Genomic DNA, 21,527 nt, shown 5'->3' with positions numbered 1-21,527 from the left:
CACAGCTTTTCTTGACTAATTTTGAAGAACAAGATAAACACATTTCCAAAGTTTCGCTCCAATTACATTGAGTGTATTTTAAAACAGAGGGACAGCTTCAAGGGCAAACAGACTGTTGTTGAAAATTTGCAGAATTCTGATTACATACCTGCTCTCATTTTTGTTTTGCATTCCATAAAATTTTAAAAATGTGCTTAGTTAAAGGAAAGCGAGGGAGAGACTGGAGACAATCAGAGTGAGATAGAGAGAGAGAGTTAAAAACAAAAAACTGTGGATGCTGGAAATACAAAACAAAAACAGAATTACCTGGAAAAACTCAGCAGGGCTGGCAGCATCGGCGGAGAAGAAAAGAGTTCATCTTTCGAGTCTTCATGACCCTTCAACAGAACTAGGTAAATATAAGGAGAGGGGTGAAATATAAGCTGGTTTAAGGAGAGGGGGGAGAAGTGGAGGGGGGTGGTGTGGTTGTAGGGACAAGCAAGCAGTGATAGAAGCAGATCATCAAAAGGTGTCACAGACAAAAGAACAAAAGAACATATAGGTGTTGAAGTTGGTGATATTATCTAAACGAATGTGTTAATTAAGAATGGATGGTAGGGCACTCAAAGTATAGCTCTGGTGGGGGTTGGGGGAGCATAAAAGATTTAAAAATATTTAAAAATAATGGAAATAGGTGGAAAAAGAAAAATCTATATAATTTATTGAATAAAACAAAAGGAAGGGGGAAGAAACAGAAACGGGGTGGGGATGGAGAAGGGAGTTCAGGACCTAAAGTTGTTGAATTCAATATTCAGTCCGGAAGGCTGTAAAGTGCCTAGTCGGAAGATGAGGTGCTGTTCCTCCAGTTTGCGTTGGGCTTCACTGGAACAATGCAGCAAGCCAAGGACAGACATGTGGGCAAGAGAGCAGGGTGGAGTGTTAAAATGGCAAGCGACAGGGAGGTTTGGGTCATTCTTGCGGACAGAGCGCAGGTGTTCTGCAAAGCGGTCGCCCAGTTTACGTTTGGTCTCTCCAATGTAGAGGGATCTCCTCTACATTGCATTGGGAGCAACGAATACAATATACTAAGTTGGGGGAAATGCAAGTGAAATGCTGCTTCACTTGAAAGGAGTGTTTGGGCCCTTAGACGGTGAGGAGAGAGGAAGTGAGGGGCAGGTGTTACATCTTTTGCATGAGCATGGGGAGGTGCCATAGGTGGGGGTTGAGGAGTAGGGGGTGATGGAGGAGTGGACCAGGGTGTCCCAAAGGGAACGATCCCTACGGAATGCTGACGGGGGGGGTGAAGGGAAGATGTGTTTGGTGGTGGCATCATGCTGGAGTTGGCGGAAATGGCGGAGGATGATCCTTTGAATGCGGAGGCTGGTGGGGTGATAAGTGAGGACAAGGGGGACCCTATCATGTTTCTGGGAGGGAGGAGAAGGCGTGAGGGCAGATGTGCGGGAGATGGGCCAGACACGGTTGAGGTGCCCTGTCGACAGCCGTTGGTGGAAAATCTCAGTTAAGGAAGAAGGAGGACATGTCAGAGGAACTGTTTTTGAAGGTAGCATCATCAGAACAGATGTGACGGAGGCGAAGGAACTGAGAGAATGGGATGGAGTCCTTACAGGAAGCGGGGTGTGAGGAGCTGTAGTCGAGGTAGCTATGGGAGTCGGTAGGCTTGTAATGGATATTGGTGGACAGTCTATCACCAGAGATTGAGACAGAGAGGTCAAGGAAGGGAAGGGAAGTGTCAGAGATGGACCATGTGAAAATGATGGAGGGGTGGAGATTGGAAGCAAAATTAATAAATTTTTCCAAGTCCGGATGAGAGCATGAAGCAGCACCGAAGTAATCATCGATGTACCGGAGAAAGAGTTGTGGAAGGGGGCCGGAGTAAGACTGGAACAAGGAATGTTCCACATACCCCATAAAGAGACAGGCATAGCTGGGGCCCATGCGGATACCCATAGCCACACCTTTTATTTGGAGGAAGTGAGAGGAGTTGAAGGAGAAATTGTTCAGTGTGAGAACAAGTTCAGCCAGACGGAGGAGAGTAGTGGTGGATGGGGATTGTTCGGGCCTCTGTTCGAGGAAGAAGCTAAGGGCCCTCAGACCATCCTGGTGGGGGATGGAGGTGTAGAGGGATTGGACGTCCATGGTGAAGAGGAGGTGGTTGGGGCCAGGGAACTGGAAATTGTTGATATGACATAAGGTGTCAGAGGAATCACGGATGTAGGTGGGGAGGGACTGGACAAGGGGAGAGAGAAGGGAGTCAAGGTAACGAGAAATGAGTTCTGTGGGGCAGGAGCAAGCTGACACGATCAGTCTACCGGGACAGTTCTGTTTGTGGATTTTGGGTAGGAGGTAGAAGCGGGCCGTCCGAGGATGGGCGACTATCAGGTTGGAAGCTGTGGGAGGAAGATCCCCAGAGGAGATGAGGTCAGTGACAGTCCTGGAAACAATGGCCTGATGTTCAGTGGTGGGGTCATGGTCCAGGGAGAGGTAGGAGGAAGTGTCTACGAGTTGACGCTCAGCCTCCGCGAGGTAGAGGTCAGTGCGCCAGACAACAACAGCACCACCCTTGTCAGCGGGTTTGATGACAATGTCAGGGTTGGACCTGAAAGAACGGAGTGCAATAAGTTCAGAGAGAGAGAGATTAGAATGGGTGAGAGGAGCAGAGAAATTGAGACGACTAATGTCGCGCCAACAGTTCTCAATGAAAAGATCAAGAGAAGGTAAGAATCCAGAGGGAGGGGTCCAGGTGGAGGGAGAATATTGGAGGTGGGTAAAAGGATCCGTTGAACGGGGAGAGGACTCCTGCCCAAAGGAGTGAGCCTGGAGACGAAGACGGCGGAAGAAGAGTTCAGCATCGTGCCGAGCCCGAAATTCATTGAGGTTAGGGTGTAAGGGTATGAAACTAAGTCCTTTGCTGAGCACTGAACGTTCAGCATCGGAGAGGGGAAGGTCAGGGGGTATAGTGAATACACGGCTGTTGCTGGGATTGGAAGATGGGGTGGGGACAGAGGGACAGGCAGGGGTGGAGGGTCCTAGATGGGTGTCGGTGTCGATGAGTTGTTGGAGCTTGCGTTCCTTGAGAGAAAGAGAAAACGTTTCTTGTTGAGGCGTCGGATGAGACGAAGAATAAAATGAAACTGGGGGCACGTGCAGCTTTGAAAAAGGGTACGGCGGTGCTGCTGGAGGGCGAGGTCGAGTGTGTTCATATGGCAGCGCATGACACTTGAGTGTGGATCTCAGAATGTGACGGGAACAGCACTCCGAGAAATGTTTTATCTCCCGGAGATACCTGTAATCCTGGGTGGGTTTGAAACATGGGTGGAATTTCAGTTGAAATCCACGTGGGCTAAGTCGGAGATGGAGACCGTCACTGAGAAAGGAGATATGGCTGTGAAAGCGGGTTTTAGTAAACACCTTGTCAAACACCAGGAGAGAAATGGAAAGCAATGAAGGTGAGCAAGGCAAAAGAGAGATACGGAAATCTTGTCGCAGAGACGAACAGAACTTCTTCAAGGTAAGCATTTCTTGAAGAGCAGTGGCAGTCAATTAAACACAGAGATAAAAACAAAAACTGCGGATGCTGGAAATCCAAAATAAAAACAGAATTACTTGGAAAAACTCAGCAGGTCTGGCAGCATCGGCGGAGAAGAGTTGATTGTTCGAGTCCTCATGACCCTTCAACAGAACTAGGTGAATCCAAGGAAGGGGTGAAATATAAGCTGGTTTAAGGTGGGGGGGGCGGGGGGTGGGGGCAGCGGGTGGAGAGAGAGTGTTGGGGTGACTAACTGCTGGCCATAATGCAAAATGGACAATATCAGATGGGCTGATCATTATTGACATTGCCCAGTTTTTGTTAACTTATATTTACCACCCATGGGGAGAACATGTGGCATGCAGTAAATTTGATTGGAGGATTAAAACTGAGGTGAGTGACAGTGGAGGAAGGGAATGGGATAATACAGGAGATAATTATGGCAGATAATTCAAAGGCGAAGAAATAAAAATGCATGGAATGAAAGAGTGAAGAGTGGTAGAAAGGGCATGACACATTTGGATGGTGAAGGGATGGGGGTATACAGGAAGCAACTTGGTGGGAGAAGTACAAGCTAGTGGATCACGGATGGCACCGTGCCACCTTCATAGGCCTCAAGCCATTCAAATCTCAAGCTGCCACATTCCATTCTGATTCCAATTCTCAGATTTTCCCAGTGTCATCTTTCTTATTCATTTGTTGCAAATCAGTTTTTTTTAGGTTGTCCTGTCTAGCCTGAGGCCTTCTGTTTCAGTCTAGTCCCAGTTATCTGCTATAGGGAAGTTACCAATTGTAATGGGGCAGGAGGGTGTGGCCTGGGCAAATTAGGTTTTAGAATCAAGCTGGATAGAAGAGTCCATACTTTTGATGATGCTGGTGAGGGCTGGAGGATAGGGCTGAGGCTGATATGTCGCATCAAAATAAGGAACCAGCTGTGGACATAAGCAAGTTCCAGAGAGCAGCAGCTCATCAGAAAAGTTAGCAGGAGTTAAATAGAGTTAAGATATAGATCAGCCATGATCTACTTGAATTGCAGAACAAGTTCTTGAGGCTGAATCACCTACCCCTGTTGTGTTGTATCTTATATAATGGGGCTCAAGTTTGAAGTGGTGATGGAAGGGCAGGGAGGGGGACACAATAGCAGAAGAAGGCCTATGGGATGAAGAGGGGAGGACACTGAATTAAAGGGCATACTGGGACAGGGTGAGAAGGGTGGAATTAGAAAACAAGGAAGGAGCAAACGGGTGCAGTGGCAAGGGTAGGGAAGCCATGAGGCACATGGAGGGACCCATCAAGGCTTCCAAGCCACATTTTCCAGATTGGAAGGTGGTGTCCTCAGCAGCAGCCTTATCTGGCCCACCACCCAGCCAAAAAGAAAGAAAATAAGAGAGACTGAAGCAGAAGAATAGAGACAGGCAAGAAAGACAAAAATAGAGGTGAGCAGGATAGAAGAGGAAGAGATTGGAGAAAGCAGAAGGCAATTTCCATAGAATTAAGAGCAATATGAACATGACGGAGATAGGCAACAGAGAAACCATATCCATCAACTTACACAAGTAATACCACAGGAAATCCATTAAATATATTAAATATCTTGAATACAGTACACATTTCCCTTAAAGTGTTACACATACAGCCTTAGGATGTATGCCAGAAAGTAACAGATCCCACAGCACTGTTCTGATTAAAAGCAGAGCTGGTCACCCTGGTGTTCTGGTCAATATTTATCCCTCAACTAACATCATTAAAACAGATTATCTGATCATTATCACATTGCTGTTCATGGAACCTTGCTGTGCAGAAATTGTCTGCTGTGCTTCCTACAAGACTAGAGTGACTATACTTCAAAAGTACTTCATTGGCTTTAAGGGCTTTGGAATGTCCTGAGGTCATGAACAGTGCCATTATAAATACATGTTCTTTTTTCACTTTACTGTCATGTTTTGTTGATGATAAACTTATTGTTACAAAACAGTATACCTCCAACTCACCTCCAGGAAAACCACAGGAAATCTGCTACTTAATTTTAAAATGTATATGTGGAAAGCCATGTGGGAGCATGTCTGTATCCCTGATACATGCAACCAGCAGATAAAAGGCACCATGCTGGGAGCATAATTTCAAAAGTGTGCCCCTTATCTGCCTTCACTATCTTCTTGGGCTGCCTGGTTGACTCGTACACTAGTCATTGTGTGAAATAGATAAATCTAAACATCATCTGTTTACTGTCCTACTTCTGAGTTTGAGAACATGCCCCTGGTCACAGAGTTTGTGATTCCATCAGGCAGTTTACTCAGGTTCTCTTTATACTCCTCAGAATCTTGTAAGATATAATAATGTTTAGAGTCTTTTTTTCTTCACAGCAAACATTCCAAATTTTCTCAGTTTTCCTCATAGCCCCGATGTCTGATTCTCGCTGGCCGGTTAGTTGCTGCTCTAAAGAAGCTAACTATTACTCGTTGGGACTTTTGTTCTATTTCCTTGTCTATAAAGCCCGAGTTTTTATTGTTTTTTAAACTTTTGTCACAGGTTTTCAAGCAGATATTCAGTGGTGCCCTGTCTCTGTCCAGTGTTGTATCCCATCTTCATTCCTATTGTAACATCCCCTTGTCCAATCTTATCACCTTGTATATGTCCACTCATTGATGTATAAGCTTAACAATAATGTTTCCAGCTTTCAGTCCTGAAATACCCGTTTTCCATTCTAATTCACCTATAAGCACAGAGTTAAGTTACTTTTTCTGATTGAGCCATTTTCTGTCCCACTCCACAAACATTGCCCTCTTTCCTTCTAATGTGTCTTCTAACATATCAAAATTACTCCAATGCAGCACTATCAAAACCTTTGCTAAAATCAATGCAAGGGGTGGGAGTGGTGGTGGGGTGAGTAAGTGTTGCTGATCTGCACAATATAGCAATAACTTTTTGAATAAGCATAATTCAGTGCACAAAGAAAATCTTTCCACCTAATGGCTTCTGAGTTTGCCTCATGCAGAAGGTACATTAGCCCCTCAAAATGTATTGTATTTATCAAACAGTGACCACCCTCCTGTAATTAACTTAGTACACTGGACAGGTTTCTTACTTGAAACAGATAGCTTCATTTATAGAGCCCTTGAAGAAGCTACAAGCTTGAACCAGGTCCATGACTAGAAAGCTCCACCCCTAAGCTTAGGGCTGATTCATCAGTACAATCATGTGTTACTTTCTTACTAAAACAGTAAGAAAGGTTCTACCCACAATCACTAAATTCCTCCCCTCTTAATTTTTTTTACATTTCTTGTTTACAAGAATACCTTAACCACAACACATGCACATACGCAGGTCATGCGATTATCGATTAAGTCTCTGAGGCGCTTTTCTAATTCGGTTAGTGTGATGTAACTCTGCAACTTGAGATTCCCTCACTGGATTGACATGATCAGGAACTGCAGTATCAGGGATATCCATTGACAGTGGCAGTTCAGAATTCTTTAATTCAACAAAGACATCAGACATGTCTAGTCTAGGTCAATCTGGCACATCAGGGATTGAAGATCCACCATCAATTACAGGTGGAATAACTGGTTGTTGGAACATCTGTCTACTCTTTAGGTGATCCACATGTTTTCGAACAATCCGGTCTTCCACTTTCACTTGGAATGACAAGGGTCTAGTTTCAGAGACAATTATACCAAGAACCCAACTAGGTCCGTTTCCAAAATTTTGCACAAAAGCTGTCTCTCCTACAGTAAATCTTCGGGCTTTGCTATGAATATCATGATTCACTTTCTGACTACACTGGTTCTTCTCTACCTACCCCTTTAAGTTTGGAAACACCAGACTTAAACTTGTACAAAGGTGACGTTCCATTAGTAATTCAGACAGTGTTGAACCCATAGTTGCACGAGGAGCTGTATGATAATTGAGAAGAAAACGTGAAATTTTACTTTCTAATGTTCCTTCGGATAATTTCTTCATTCCTGTTTTGAAGGTTTGCACTGCTCTTTCTGCTAACCCATTGGATGAGGTATGATATGGTGCTGTTTTAATATGTTTGTCGTCCCAAGGCTACTCTAGAGCTAGATCCCACCGAAGTGTGTGCCTCTGAGCTGGTGAAGGGTTTGGTTGAACGCTGTGATGGGACTTCAGGGAGGTTGCCTTCAGATTCCTCTTCAGTGGTTTCTTCGGGGCTCGACTGGAGGCCCTGGGTCATGGACTCAGTTGGCTGTTTCCCAGATGTGCCTGCGAAAGCAAGGAGAGATAATTAGTGCATGGCAGTGGCCGGTGAAACAGGACACATCACTCACAGCATTATTGCCTGATGAATGTTGCACTGCTAGATCCTCACTGTCAGCACAGAATCGGCCCAGAAAATCACCATCCAGCTGGATGCATCTGTTTTCAAAGTCCGTGAGGACCTTGATTTCAGGCATTCCACACCGGTCTGCGACTTCTCCCTGTCGTTGTGTGCCAGCTTGTCCTGCATGAATACAGATGGAGAGAGTGTAAGCAGGATGCCTGCTGGGCCAGATGATAAGTAAGCCTGGCATGTGTGGGTAGTGAGTGGTCCCATGGATGGGATGAGGACAATGAAGGTGTGTGTGAGAAAATGAATGGTAATGTCCCTTGAACAGGCAGTGAGTGAGGACCCTGTGGATGTGTGATGCGTTTGTGAGTGCGTGAGTTGAGATGGATAAGAGCGACCTACCCTGGCAGAACAAAGGAGATCACTGGGTAACTGTCCTCCTTTGAAGGGCATTGGCACTGCCCACAGCTACCACCTCCTCCCAAACCTGATTGGAAATGTCGCTGCCCGTTCTGCAACCACATTGGGGGTAGAGGACATCATGGTGGGTCTCCACGGCATCCAAAAGTCATTCCAGTGATGCATCGCTGAACATGGGGGCTGCAGTGTTTTTGCCTTTCGTGGACATCTTCCCTGCTACAGCAGTTGTGGGCTGGGAGCGCTGAGATTTGTGTGTGCAGCTAGACTTTAAATATGGCACCCAGGGTGATGAAGCAGCGAGGTGATGGTGTGGCGGGTGAATGAGAGTGTGTCCCGGGAATGCATACGTAATGCGGGTTTAGGATGATACAGCATGAAAACCTGCCATCACGGCTGGCAGGCTAAACGTCATTTTACCCTCCTGCTGCCGCACTTAGTGCAAATCTGAGATGATTCTGCCACTGATATGTAAGTAAACATGGCAGCCAAGTTAGACATAGCAAAGTCCCACAAACAGCAATGGGATAAATGATCATGCAATCTGTTTTTGTCATATTGGTGAAATGGGGGAGACCGTATGGCTGTGTGAGGAAAAACTGTTGATTTGATTTCCTGACAGTTTGACAATGGGATCATGCAATTGCACGAGGAAAATAAACAAACGAGGAAGAATGGATTTTGTAGCAAACTCAAAATTGGCTGTGACTGGTAAGAACATTGGTGTCATGAAAGACAGCTTTGAAAGGATGCCAACACAGGTTGTACAATTTGCATTTTATGTGACACCATGGAACATTGGGAATGAAATAAGTGTACATTTCCAAAATAGTCATGTGAAATCAATCAGCAACGTTCAATCCATTTGTGGTGTACAATTGAAGTACATGAAATAAAGAGAACCTAGGGACCCTTCGTCAATACAAGATAAATCCTCTTCTTTAGCAGATGTTGCAGTGAAATAGGATTAACATCAATGCAAAAGGAAGGCAATGAGATTAAAATTCCCACATGCCTTTGTCCACAGTCTCAACATTTATCAGCTCTGTTTGGCTTTTGCTACAGTTCAGCAAGGATATCACTTAAATAACAAAGAGTACAATGTGGTTCAACGTCTGCAGGCTCCTGAGAGAATGCTGTTAGCACACGGATTAGTCTGCATTTTTACATGGGCAGAGCAAAGCATTGAATTAAGATGGAGATACAAGAACTTAGAAGATCAGCATTGTCCTTTGTTCAGAATTCAGAATGAAATAGTGTAATTGGGGAGTAATATCTTAATGAATTTTCCTTAAAAAAAACTAAGTAATTATGAAAATGAACTTAATTACAAGTTACTTGTAAATCAAAAACATGTATTATCTTGGTGGAGCATGAATATTTGATTTTAATTCCCTCTCCCTGGGGGGTGTGTGGCAGTAACACACCGAAAACTACTCAATGTCTGCTTGCTGCCACTTTCCCAAGGGTCATGGGTGACCCAAGCACCTACATGCTCAGGTAGGAGTCTAATTCTTTTATGGTAGTTGGGGTCCACTTGCTATATTCCAGATAGTTAGGTAGTGCAGCCCAATTTTTATACACCTTATAAGTTTTTATTTACAGAAGTATACACTACAAACATGCACCTCCTAACCCAACGACCATAGTTTCAGCCTGCTCCTATATATAGGAGTACAAGTGAATCCTCAATTAATGCCCCCCCACCACTCGAATATAATTAAACTTTTAATTTCTTTACAATTAACACCTACGATATACATATGGGACCTGGCCTCAATGTTGAGGTACTATTTGATGCATCAAGCACTCCACATGTTGCATCCATTGATATAAGGCACACAGTAGCCTAACCACCTATAGGGACCAATTTTAATTTGAGGCATTCAACAGGCACTTATCTGGCAGAACCCACCCATCGCCAGCCCTTTGTTATTGCCATGAGGGATAGGTAGCATTTATATGCAACCTCTCAAGCTGTGGGCACCAAGCTCAGTATTTGGGAAGGGCAGGAAATTGGCTGACCCCTATTGCAGAGACTGACGACACTGGGAGCCTGAGAGGGATGGCAATCATGATCGGGTGGGAGCAGATTGCAGGAGCACTTGCACAGTGACCACATTTGCTTCTAGGGAAACACAAAAGTCAAAGTTAGTTTGGTTGTTTTCTGAGCAGATTCAATTTTAAAATTCTTACCCATGTTCTCAAATCCTCCCATGGCCTCACTCCTCCCTATCTTTGTAATGTCCTCCAGTCCTACAACCCTCCAAGATATCTTGGCTCATTCAATTGTTCATCCTTGGTTTTAATCACTCCAGCTGATGACTGAAGCTCTGGAATTCCCTCCCTAAACTGCTCGCCTCTCTACTTTTCTTTCCTCATTCAAGATGCTCTTTAAAACTTGCCTCTTTCACTCACCTGCTTCACTATCTCTTCATGTGGCTCAGTGTCAAATGTTGTTTGCACTTTGGGATAATTTATTACATGAAATTTGCTACGTGAATGTAATTTCTTACTGTAAAGACTGCTGGATGTAGATTTAATGCTGGTACAAGTACAGAGGCATGTGTGGCACATGCTGCACCCATCTGTATCTCAACATTACAAGGGGAGTCTGATTCATTTTGTAGGACCCTGATATTACAAATGGCCCACCAACTGAGACAAGCAGGTGCTCTGGTTGCCCATCTCAGAATCCAATCGAAGATGGTGGTGACTGGAGCACTAGCCCAAACAAGGCATCATACAGATGCACCCATTGAACATCAGAAAAGACTATTAAAAATTGGCCGTGTAGATTGAGATGGCTGCAAAGTAAACTTGCCCTTCCGCTGTTATTGCAAATGTCATAGCATCACTATATTTATAATTGCATTTTATAACTTTAGTCTTTAGAAATTTTTTACAATATCATGTTATGAAAAACATGCTTTTGAATATTTAAAGGATCTTTTATATCTAAAAGCATTAAAATTTCCTTAAAGGTAAAAATAGGGGAAAGGTTTCATATTTCTGCAACAGGATAAATTATATTGAAACTATTTTTTTAACAAATTGTTTTAGCACATGCCACATTCACTACTAATTTCCACACAAACTAAAGGAAATGTATGTTTGACTCCATGCATTATCAAGCAATGCTCAATGCCAACAAAATCACTCCTACAAAATCATATTAAGTGATGAAAGAAGGATCCACTGAAAGTTTTGCAGATTCTAAAACATATTCCAACAGTCCTGTAAGATGAACAATTCAAGTTCTTGGCCTCTATTAGCATACCCAGAGTGGAAAGCATCAAAATCATCAACAGTGCTGGGGAGTGAGGCCTGTTTGAAATGAAGAGCTCTTGAGTCTCTGACCTCAGCTGTGTTTTCTCATAACCATGTGGCCCAGGCTAGCAGATACTGGATGAAAACAAAGGGCAAAGTAAGAGAAAATTACAAGCTTTGCAGAAAGCAGCAGCAGGAAGGCAAGGAAAGCTGATTTTATTTTCAGGGGTAAACAATTTGGAAACAATGTGATGAAAATATGTTATCAAGTAAGTTTTGACTGAAGAAAGTAAATAGCACATAAACCTTTTTACATTAAATAAAAATTGCATCGGACTTATGCATTAAAAACACAACGGGCCAGAGTTTTCTCATGATCTCTGATGAGTTGGGACTTGCAACAAGTGTACTAGATTCCAGAGCAGAATCATATATCAGTTGCCCCTCTGCCACAATGGCAGCACGGTGGCTTCCATTATGGTGCAGGTCTTTGCAAAGTACATTTGCTGATGATGCAGAAAAGCTGTTGGCATTTGTTTTAATGAAGAGGAATGGGTTTGGAGTGAAGACCCATGCTTTGCATCCCCAATTGCATGAAGGTAATTAATGATGAGTTAAAAGAGGCGAACAGCTTTAATTTAGAGCCCACAGGCTAACAAAGTCACGAGGTATGATGGAGTTACAAAATAACTTTTAACTTTCTTTTGGACTTGCAACAGATACAGCTGGCCTTGCCACTAACAGTCTGAGGAACTGTTTTGCGTCCACTCACAATAAGAAGTTGGACTGCCAGGTTGTGATTTTATTAAAGGAACAGTGAAATTGAAGAAAAGGAGAATGGGGTCACCTTTGAGTTGAATGCACCCTACAAGAATTTACAGGCCACACAGTTCCCATGAAGAACACAAAGCCTCATTTCAACTGTAAAGGAAAGATAATTTTTTCCCAATATTACTGCGGGATAGTTTAAAGCAGGCTTGTGAGGCTGTGTTGTGTGTGTATGTTTGTGTGTGTCTAAGTTAATTAAACTGCAGACAGTCAGACTGAAAGGTTTTGAATCATCAAAAGGGGTTAGGTGTAAAACAGGCATTTGAAATGGAAGTGGGTAAGCTAGTATGAAGTCTCAGCAGGTACAGAGTGAATGGAAGTTGAGAGGTTATTTGATTTTCAAAGGGACATGATAAGATGTTTACAACAGGCAAGATAAATAAGGCAAGATAAGTAAGTTTATTTTTCCCAAAAGTGCTGGCCATAATAACAACATGAAAAATTTTTATATTCAGGGAAAAGTAACTTCCAAAGACAGGTTGAAACAATGGGATTTACAGATCAAAAGAGAGGAAATATATTTAAAGAAAAATGGAAAGCTGTGTGGGTGGGTGACCATGTGAGATCTTGACTGTGTAAAATAGACTTGTGGAAAACAGTCTCTAGCCACCTTAGAGAATTTTGCTGTTCCAGTAACCAAGGCTGTGTTAATAACCTTTGGAGTTCCATTGTTGAGTGAAGGAGAGAAAGAAGCTGTGAAATCCCTCCCTCACAGCAACTTGTGGCAATATTGCTGGATCTTTTATAGGTTAAGAATCTATTTGGACAGTTGCCTGGTGTGTAGTTGGAAGTTTAGTTAAGTAGAGTTCTTGTGAGAACTGCAACTGTAACTGTAGTATTCTGTGTTTAAGTTTTCTTTGCCTTTGTTAATAAATGTTTTAATTTAACCTTTAAAATCTCTAAAGGTGGTAGTGGACTCGTTACTTCTGACTTCAGTGCACAAACCTTCTCATAATAAATACAAATGTCAAAATCGTTATGACAGCATAACCAAGTTTCCCTTTGGGATTTGATCAGACTGGCAAATACCACCTGCCATACAACCATCAGCAGTGGCAAGGAATGGGGTTTAAGGAGGATATCACAGGAGGGAGATGGTGAGGGTAGCCCTTGAGTTGGGGAGTCCTAAACTTTCACTGAGACACCTGAAGGAACATTCTCGCGCTTCATGACAGAAAGTTAAGAAAGCATAAAAGAAATATATCTGTTTGGCCCAGGATCTGCTTCCCACTGTCTTCACCTGGCAGAAAAGTCACAACAGGAAAAGAGTGAAAACACCCCTGCCAATTCCTTTCAGAGCAACTGAGTATTAACCTCAAACAAAGAGGAACAGTGCAGGCTGTTCATGACTCATGTGGAACTTATCTGATCTAGAGGTTTTGCGGGCAGCATTCTAATTTTCTAACCTCAAGGGAAGGGAAAGGTTGTAATTCTGGAGTAAATTTATGTAAACTTGTGGCTAGCTAACCTTTTAGAGCTTAAGAATATATGAAATAGGAACAATTGACCATTTGGCCTCTCAGACTTGCTCTGCCATTCAATGGCGATTTTCTACCTCAAATTCTCTTTACTGTATCATCCCCAAATACCTTAACTTGTTTAGTACTCAAAGATACGTCTATATCTTTCTTGAATATACTCAACAACTAAGCATTCAAAGCTCCATAGGAGAGAGAATTCCAAAGGATCACATCCCATTGAGTGAAGAGATTTCTCCTAATTTCAGTCCTAATTACCCTTATTCTGAGGTGGTGATCCCATGTTCTTGATGTTGATGTTCTTTGATTATCTTAAGAGGGAAGGTTGGTAAAATTGAAGTGTAGAAGAATGAGAGGTGATCTTATTGAAACATTTAGGATCCTGAGGGGCCTGGACAGGGTGGATGCTGAGAGAATGTTTTCCCTTGTGGGGGAGTCTAGAACTAGGGGACAAGGTTTAAAAATTAGGTGTCTTCCATTTAAGACGGAGGTGAGGAGAACTTTTTTCTCTCAGGGGATCATAAGTCTGTGGAATTCTCTCCCCCAGAGAGCAGTGGAGACTGTACCATTGAATATATTCAAGGCTGAGTTAGGTGGATTTTGATTGATAAGGGAGTCAAGGGGGCAGACGGGAAAGTGGAATTGTGCCACAATCAGATCAACCTTTATCTTATGGATTCAGCTTGTGGAGCAGGCTCAAGGGGCCGAATGGCCTACTCCTGCTTCTAATTCTTGTGTTCTTAGATCAGTTATTATTCCCAGAAACTCAAAGAAATATAGGTCTAGTCGACTCAATCTCTCCTCATAGGATAATCCCCTCGTCCCAAGGAGGAGTCTAGTGAACCTTCATTGCACTCTCTCTATGTCAGGTATGTTCTTCCTTAGGTAAGGAGATCAAAACTGCAACCAGTACTCCAGGTGTGACGTCACCCAGTGTCCTGAAGATGCTATGCATTCTGAAACAGTCTTGGTGTAAGCTTACAATGATCTTTCTGCAATTTCTTGGGGAGCCGTCTCTGCCTGTGCACAACAAATCTGGCTGTAATTGTGAATCTCAGAGGTAATTGCTAAGGCAAATTTTATCATCTTACTCACTGGCAGTAATTTTGACTTCATGGAAAAGGGAAAGAGGGATGTCATGCAGCAAAAACAATATCACCCACTATACACTCTTTCCCAAAGTCAAAATTACCTCCAGCATTGCTATTGGGCAAAAATAAGGGGCATAATTTTGCCCTTGATGGGCGGGTGGGCCCCACCGGCTCGGCGGTGGGCGGGCAGGCAGCCGATTGCTGCAGCTGAAATGGGCCTTGCTGCCATTTTAAGTGGGTGGGCCAATTAAGGCCCACCCAGCGTGACGCCCGACGGGAAGCACTATGCGCTTCCTGTGCGGGGGTGCGGGGGGATTCCCCAACTGTCACAGTGCACTCTTTCACACACACATCTCCCTGAGACAAAGTGCTGTCTCAGGGAGACCGCTGAAAGGCTGGCAAATATAAAAAATAGAACAATAAAAAATTCATTAACATGTCCCCCTCATATGAAAATGTCACACGAGATGGAACAAGTTAATGAAATAAACAAAAACTTAATTAAATGTTTTTAAAACCACCACTGGATGAGGTTTGTAAAAAAATCTCCTACCCGCCTGCCTGTTGGGCCCGTGTGCCATGCCGAAGTTTGCACAGGCCCCTCAAAATCATCAACAATTGGCAAATTAAGGGCCTTAACGAGGCCTTTAATTAATGGCGGGCGCACGTCCTGCTGCATTGTGTGCCTGCCCACCGAAATATCGCGATGCCACGCGCTGATGTCGAGAGGCTAGCGCGACATCAGAGCGCGGCATTTTAAGCTCTGCCACCCGCACGCCAGCCAGAAGATTCTGCCCAAGGTTTTTACACACATGAAATGAGATTTCAAACCAACCCATATGGCATACTCGAGACTCTTCACGTAATGGGGATTCTTCTATATGGAAGTGGGACTTACTTTAGTTGACAAATGTAAATTAATGGGTATAATGCATACTGTCTGCTAATCCCAAATTTGTACTGCACAGTAATCTAATCTTACAGTCAGCTTGTGGACCAGCACCACAAGTTGCCCACAGCCCCCACCTGTACCTGGGAGCAGACAACAGCCCCCAGCACTTGGGATGGGAAGCTTTTCTCATCAGGAATCAGAGCCCCATGGGATCAGATCACTCCTCCCACCTTGAGTTGGGGGTCAGTTGCTCTGGGATCGAACCACTATGGCATCAGGGATTGAAACTCCATCTAGGGTCAGGATTTAGAGGCCCCTGCATCAGAGATGGAACCTATCTGGCCCTGCCGCTCGTGCAGAATACTCCCCACCTGACTAGAAGGCAAGTCCGTCAATCAGGCTAACTTATGGGGCAGAATTTTTCCGTCAGCGTGCGGGGAGGGGGGGAACCTGCACGCCAACGCGTAATATGAAGCGCAGTGATGTTGGGCGCACATCCCGACATCACCGTGCGCCATCGTGATATTTCTGTGGGCGGGTGCGTGATGATGTCCGTTGTGTGACCGCCATTAATTAATGGGCCACTTAAGGACCTTAAGGCTCTGATAGACCTGGACTTTAAGGCGCTCATGTGATCTTCGGCTCGTCACATGGGCACAATGGGCAGGCGGGTATCAGAAATGTGCATGAAGCTCATCTATCGGCGGGAGAAGAGGGCTCAGTGAGTTCGCGAATCCAGAAATTTATAAGTTACTGCTCAGAAGTTAGTGAAACTTGCCTGTGTGAAGTGGAAAACTTACAAACGCATAGCAACTGCTTGGACTAGACTCACAGCCTTCAGGTCAGCACTTTTCAGTGAGGATTTGTTTTGGGGCCTGTAGGTTTCAGGAAGCCTCCCTAAGCCTGGGAATGGGAAGTGATCTCTCCACTGGAGACACCTCACTTGAGGAGGAAGTGAGGGCTAGAAGGAGGAGGAGGCCAGGAATGCACATTCAGCTTCCAGGGGAGCCACCTTTGAGAGGACAGGCGTAGACACAAGAGGTGCAGGGCCAAGAGGTAGTCCAAGGTGCAAGGGGCCGCAGAAGACGGCACTATCCTGCTGCCAGAGTATACAGAGCACGAAGCACCTACCTCAATATGACTAAGGTGCAGTGCCGAAGGAAGCTCTGTCTGTCAAGGGAAACAGTCAACAGAATCTGTCAGATGATTGGTCCAGAGATCTCTGCAAACTGTGTGGGTGGACACCCCAAGCCAGTGGCTCTGAAGGTTACAGCTGCCCTCAGCTTCTGTGCCTCCAGCTCTTTCCAGGTGTCGATCGGTGATCTTTGTGGAGTCTTCCAATCAGCTGTCCAGACTTGTGTCAAGCAGGTCTCAAATGCTTTGTTCAGGCGTGCGTTGACTACCACTACCACATCCACTACCGCTGGGACGAGGCAAGCCAGACAGAGCGAGCCTGAGGCTTTGCAGCGATTGTTGGCTTCCCCCGCGTCCAGGGTGCAATAGACTGTACACATGTGGCCATCAAGGCACCAGGAGGTGAACCCGGTTCCTTCATCAACAGGAACGGTTTCCACTCCATGAACGTGCAGTTAGTGTGTGATCACAGGATGCAGATTCTGCAAGTCTGCGCAAGGTACCCAGGCAGCTCCCATGATGCCTACATCCTCAGACACTCCCAGATGCCAGGGCTCTTCAGTGCTCCGGCCCAGCTGGATGGATGGCTGCTGGGAGACAAGGGCTATCCCCTCAGAAGGTGGCTCATGACGCCTCTCCGCCATCCAAGAACAGAAGCTGAGCAGCGTTATAATGGAAGTCATGCCTCCACAAGGGCTGTGGTGGAAAGAGCCATCAGTCTTCTCAAAATGCGCTTCAGATGCCTGGACTGTTCTGGGGGTGCACTGCAGTCCCCCCCCAGATCGAGTGCTGCTGATAGTAGTTGAATGCTGCGCTCTCCACAATCTTGCGCTGCAAAGGGGGGACGCTGTGGACGATGAAGATATCGATGCAGTGGCTGCATCTGAACACAATGAGTCCAGCAGTGAGTCCGAGGATAAGCACACACAAGGAAATGATGAGGGGGCACAGGCTGACCCGGGCATACTCCAGGGAGGCAGGGACACCCAGGATCCTCTAATCCAAGGAACCTTTAGCACATATGGATCTCCAACACAAGCCTGGCCTGTAGTCTCCATCCTGGAGACCTTAGTGCACAATCTGTCTAGATAGGAGCATTGACAATAGGCTCAGTCAATAAATGAAAATGACACACAAAACACTCAGCAAATCTCAGGAATCCATGCACCTGCCCAAGAAAAGAGGCACCCCCAGCCATGTTAGATGACATAAATTTAAAGCTGTAACAAAAGTCTCTTGATATAACAGAAATAAAATGGTGTTGCACTTCACACACAATCAGAAGGAACTCATGGGGGTGCCAACAAAAAAACCACCAGTGATGAATAATATTTTGGCACAGACTAGAAGGACCGAATGGCCTGTTTTCTGTGCTGTATTGTTCTATGGTTCTATGGTTCTATGAACCCGGAGTGTGCCGAAGGTGCTTTCATTTTATGTTTGTGGGTGCTACGTCTTTGTGGTGCCCTGTCGCTGGCACTGACATCTGAGATAGCCTGCGCTCTCTGCTGTCCTGTTGGCCGCGATGACCTTGATGGATGTCCTCTGGCCCATTGAGCCTGTGCTGGCCCTGCCAGGGAGGGAGCTACCAGCTCTGCAGCTGGCATCTCCCCAGTCATCACAGCCTCATTGGGTGCCGCAGTCATTGGCAGAGGGGCGGAGAAGCTGCCGGCCTCACCCGGAGCACCCTGAGAGGCACCCGCAGAGATGACAGGCATCTGCTCAGCTGACATGAGATCCTGCTCCCGTAGATGGATGATCACCAAGGTGAGATACCTGGGGCTCCAACCCCGCCCACACGGGCACTGACCACGTGAGGTCAATGCCCCTGTGAGAGGGCTTGCAGATCCGAGCGCAACCCCAGGAACCCCTGATCCTGTCCCTGGAGCAGCCTCCCCATGAGAGTCACCACTCTCTCCATGGAGGAAGCTTGGTGCTCAGCCATGAGGCTCAATGCATCGGCCATGGTCCACGTAGACTCCTCCACCGCTGACACCAAGCCAAGCACAGCCTCATGTATCTCCACCAGATGGTCCCACACACCCAGCCACAACTCATCAGTTGGCAGTATCGCCGATGACTCCAGAGGCTCATCATCAGCGATGGACTGAGCATGTGCCTGGGCCCCTCCGGTCCTCCGACTGCTGGTGCCTTCAGCACTCTCTGTCTCTGCCAGCTCCTCCAGCGACTGTAAAGATCCCTCACCGCTGTGACCCGGGACACTAGCCAAAGATATGATGCCCACCGAGGTGCCAGTACCTACGCTGGTGCCTGCCTGACAGAGATGGTGTTATACTTCTAATGGTGAAACATCATGCCCCTCAGGTCTCAGAGAGGGCCCCTGCTGCTCTGGCTCCCAGCTGTGTGCCGAGGATGCTGAAAGGAAGAGTGAGGAAATTCGATCATTAGCCTGCGGGCAGTGTCAGTGTACATGCCTGTCCCCCAGCTCATCATGCGCTCATCATTCCACATGCACTGGGCAAGCCATGTTGGTAACCTCACTCAGCAATCAGCACTGCCATGGGTGTTGGGAAATGACTGGTGACGTGAATGTTGGCCACACAAACCTGCCTGTGGAACCCTAGCCTCTCCGGCTTCGGTGGACCTGGGATTGTGGCGCCTCTCCAGGTCGAGGGCCTCCTGCACATAATGGCTGAGCATCAATATCTGGGCTGGCCCACCGCCAGTCCTCAGCTGCTTGGCATTGTTATGAGAATTCTTCTCCTGTAAATGAAAAATTTGCGTTGATAAGTAATACTTGTACCGTCAATCTCCTGGTGGCCAGCCCACCCCAAGCCCAGTTGGCCATTGCCGGGCTGCAATGCATCCTTATCCCACTGGTGGCCAGCACTCACACAAATATGCCTGGTGTGTCCTTCGCTCCCCCACACCCGCCTGCCCACATACTGCCTTCATCACAGTTGGGAGCACACAGTTGTACCAGCCGTTGCAAGTAGGCACAATGACATGGAGCGCAGAAGGCAGCACATCCATATGTGACACAGCATCTTGAACATCCCCCCCCAAAATGTCATCACCCTGACTTTGACATGTCATGGAGTTCGAGCACTGCGCCTGGGTGCAGATCCTCCAGGTTGAACCCACCACAGTCATGTGGGTGTCAGTCCACCACATGCTGCGGGTGCAGAACCCATCTCATCACAACCTCCCCAGGCTGACAAGCACATCGGGAATATCTGCTGGGATGCCCAGCTAAGGACACATGCCATCAATGACTCATTGCACTCAGGCCACTCAGACATGGGAGGGGCGCCAGCAGGGGAGAAGCTTACATAATGGGTGAACTGAACAATGCCAACATGCTACTCCCCCTTCCCGTGCGCAGCAGGTCATTGAAGCGCTTGCGGCACTGTGTCCATGAGCGCCACACCACGTCATGGGAGCTCATGGCCTCCGCTATCTCCTCCCACGCACGCTTGGTCAAGCTGGGTAGTCTCCTCCTTCTGTCCTGGGGGACGAGCAGCTCCCACTGTGCTGCCACCTCCTCGAGCAGGGCAACAAGGCAACCGTCTGAAAACCAGGGCTCATGCTGACCACCCGCCCTACCCCCGTGCATGGCTAGCCTTGATGTGCCTTGGCCCTGACTTCTAGCCATGTACAGCAGCCTTGGAATGGCTGCAACTTGGCCTTTAAACAGGCCGCCAGGTCGCCATTCGACCTGGTGGCGATTGCCGATCCTCCTCTGCCCGTCCACTCCCGCTGTCCCCAGGAGCCGCCAAACATGCTCGGCCCGCCTGCGTAAAATGGCAGCATGGCAGAGATTGGGTCCGTGACCGCCCACGCCCAACATGGGGAAAATTCTCCCCATGGAGTTAGGGGGCAAACTGGCAAGTAAAAGGTACCCCCTTTGAAACAGTGATCAATGGATATTTTCAGGGCCCCAAACATCACTTTCTTGCCAACCGGCACTGCCACTGCATCTTCCTCAACAAACACCTAAACCATGGGCAATTTAGGTCAGACTGCAGTCATTATAGTGATAATTAAAGGATCCATAGATGCAGTCTGGAAAAGCTGGAATCAGATTTTGTGCTCATTGTTTTATCCAATCTTGAGAGTTTTGAGCCTTAAAGATCGCCATATGTCCATCATCTTCTTGTTATACATGCTCTTAAGACTTCTTTGTCCCTGAAATCTGCTATTCCACACAATCCTTGATGCCTCCACCCCTTCCTTTTAAGGCAAGATGCTGAAAACCAGTGATGTTGATCAGAGCAGCTTGGCAAATCAAAATTACTGGGGACTTATGGCAACTTATGGTTGTGTGGCAGGCAATGCAGATGCTGCCCATCACCCACCTGATCAGCCCTATGTCTGTGCAATGTAGACATGAGATAGCTCATACCTAAACTATGCATACCAGATAAAAGGCTGATCTTATCAAAAACATAACATATGCGAGGAGAGCGAGAATTTGGTCCACTAAATCACCCACAGCTAAGAGAAGTTATCAAAAAGAATGCTTTAAAGTTCAGTCAGTTGGTGGATCCATTAAGGGATCTCATCTATTTTAAGAACATATCAAAATAATGTGCATAACTAGGGTTAGGACAAAACAAGGAATAATTCCAGTTATTAAAAT

Source organism: Carcharodon carcharias, chromosome 5 (genome assembly GCF_017639515.1).
Source record: "Carcharodon carcharias isolate sCarCar2 chromosome 5, sCarCar2.pri, whole genome shotgun sequence".
Classification (NCBI taxonomy): Eukaryota; Metazoa; Chordata; class Chondrichthyes; order Lamniformes; family Lamnidae; genus Carcharodon; species Carcharodon carcharias.
The sequence above is the reverse complement of the archived record's forward strand: the minus strand, read 5'-3'. Positions refer to the sequence as shown.